At 48.4% G+C, this 2,632-nt stretch overlaps 1 pseudogene; it reads left to right on the forward strand.

Annotated features, from left to right (window-relative positions):
* The first annotated feature begins 490 nt into the window (after positions 1 to 490).
* LOC142427695 (zinc finger protein 410 pseudogene) lies at positions 491 to 1,755 on the forward strand (annotated as a pseudogene).
* Positions 1,756 to 2,632: the final 877 nt, after the last annotated feature.

The following is a 2,632-nucleotide window of genomic DNA, read 5'->3' on the forward strand; positions in this document are numbered from 1 at the left end:
TTCTTGGTAAAATTACCAAATCTTGAAGTATACCAAACTTCAAAGTGACCAAATCTTCCTGCATAAACAATGTCCTGTGAGTCATCTTTTCCAACAGTGATTGTGTTAGTTCAGGTTGACTAGAGAAAGGAATTCATAGACACTCATATGTACATAAGAAAGAGTTCTAAATAAAAGAGCAATTGTATATTGAGTAAAAATCCCAGCCCAATTCAGACCAAGTCCATAAGTCCGACATCAGCCCCTATGTCCAATACCTGTCTATAAATTCCTCTTGAGACACAGGTGACACATGCACTGACACAGAACGCATGAAGATCACAGGCCAATGGGTAGGAGGCAGAAGACGCTGTGTGTGGATGGAATCCAGGACCGATGGACAGATGGCCACTGCCCAGGACAAGGCTATATTGATATACCACCTAGCACAGTATCTCCCTGGAAGAACCTAGCATTCCCTGGAGAAACATGAGCCGAATAGGAAGGTGCTATGGACTCTGTGTTAAATTTCCGCGTGTCCCCTGTACAGCTACAGAATTTGGAAGCTGAAGCAACGTTATCCGATGAGTTAGAATCCCAACCAGAGCTCCTGATACAGTGTGTTCAATATACCTCTATCCCATTGGGTCAGGGGCTGGTAGAATCAGAAGCTAAAGATTACTTGCTCATCCCTCCTTCCGGTGACTGGGGCTTCAGAGTGCAGCCGGCTAATGTTACAGATGATCCTTCACATCATACTACTGTTCCAAAGAGATGCCTTTCTCGGCTGTGTTGAGAAGCCTTCAGGTGAATGTGGGTCCAGACAGAGGGGACGAGGGATCCGACTGTACAGATGTCCCTGGGGATTATGTCAACTCAATTCTCCTAGCTTTGTTGCAAGATCCACAGCACATCTTTTATTTTTCTTAGCCTCATCAGAGCAGGTCTGGGCTCTTCAGCGGAGCACTTAGTGTTTTTACAAGATGAGACAGAGGATTCAGGAAATGATTTCCTCTCCAGGATGAGCACAGACGGCAGCATTCCAGGGTGCCTCCAGGTCCAAGAGTTGGCCCATGACCATTTGATAGCTGCTACTCATGCACAAGTAGCAAAGAATGCAAATCCCAACAGCAATGGGGAAATTGTCTACCTTGGTTCTGGGGATGGGCAACCCAACGACTGGGCCCTCCCTCAAGTGGAGGAGAAGCTCCAGTGTGCAGTGGAAGGCTGGGACCCGGCCTTTGTGCGGCCAGCTCACTTCACATACCACCTCAAAACTCGCCGAAATGATGTGCCCTGCCAAGGGTGTGGGACATTCTTCTATGGGCTGCAGACGCTAAAGGTGCACATGCTTCTGCAATGGGGAGAAGCCCTGTATGTGGCCGGAGGCCAGCTGTGGTGAGCAGTTCACTACAGCTGGAAACCTGAAGGACCACCGACACACGCATCCTCACAGGAGAGAAGCCGCTTCTCTGTGAAGCCCAGGGGTGTGGCCGCTCCGTGGCTGAATATTCTAGCCTCCACAACCATGTGGTGGTTCACTCAGGAGAGAGAGCAGGAATGTGCACATGAGAAAGCATCACCTACCGATGGCAGCAGCGGGGAGTCAGGAAAAGGAGCAATCCAAGAGCTTGCCACTGCCCCTGTCTTCAGTGTCCTGATGTGAACCGCGTGGCCCTGCCGCCAGAGAGGCAGTCATCTGAGGTGTGCGTGCTCAGTGCAGTAAATCCACAGGAGTGGCTAAGCCAAGGAGACATAACTGAAAGACGGACATGAGTGTGCGTGCTGACCCCGGAAGAGCGCTCTATCTGATTCCAGAGGCTCATGGTGGGAATAGGATGCTGACGGCTCACGGACCAAATGCATCTGGAAAGGATGGGCCTCCGCCTTGGCCTCTGTTCACCTTCCTTGGCACACAGGACCAATGTCGGGGGGCTTCTCGGCAAACTGCCTTGTGCCCCACAGAAAAAGGAAGGAAGGAAGCTGTGGGGATGGGCTGCCTAACCTCCCTGCCTCTTGTCCCTGTGCAAAATTTGGGGATGGACTTCTCCCCAATGTGAATTTGGTGATGTGTTGGCTCAAGTATCTCTCTGACTGTTGAGGGTAAATTTTCCTTTGATTGCAACCTCCCCTGTTTTTTCATATGGAACAACTTAAGTCTTGCCGCCAAACAAAACATGTGCAGGAAGATGAGCCATCAAGATGCCTTGCTGCTTTGGAGAATGGAGTCAAGGTCAGCTCAGTTGTGACATTCTCCCTTTAGCAACCTGAATATAAGACTCTCTGCCACTGGGCTGCAAAAAGAGGGCTTACTTGAATCTTCCCTTGGCCCAGGCCAAGGTTTCTCTCTTGACCTCTACACCTGGACATGGTCACTTTGTTTTTCTTCAGTTTTGGCCTATAGTAAGTAGCATGTTCACACCATGATTGTTTTGCTTTGTTTTCATTTAAAATGATTGAGAAGCGTCGATTGTTTTCCCTTTAAATAAACAAAACAGCCCGGTCAAAAAAAGAAAAAGGAATAATTCCTTTGAAGCTTCACCAATTCCAAAAGACAATTGTCTATGAAAGGGTTTCAGAGAGGTTCTGGGTGATTAAAGGACTAAAGATGCTGAATTTGTCAGTCACCATGCTTAAGGACATTGTCTATTAG

The sequence above is a fragment of the Tenrec ecaudatus genome, chromosome 15, assembly GCF_050624435.1.
Source record: "Tenrec ecaudatus isolate mTenEca1 chromosome 15, mTenEca1.hap1, whole genome shotgun sequence".
In the NCBI taxonomy this organism is placed as follows: domain Eukaryota; kingdom Metazoa; phylum Chordata; class Mammalia; order Afrosoricida; family Tenrecidae; genus Tenrec; species Tenrec ecaudatus.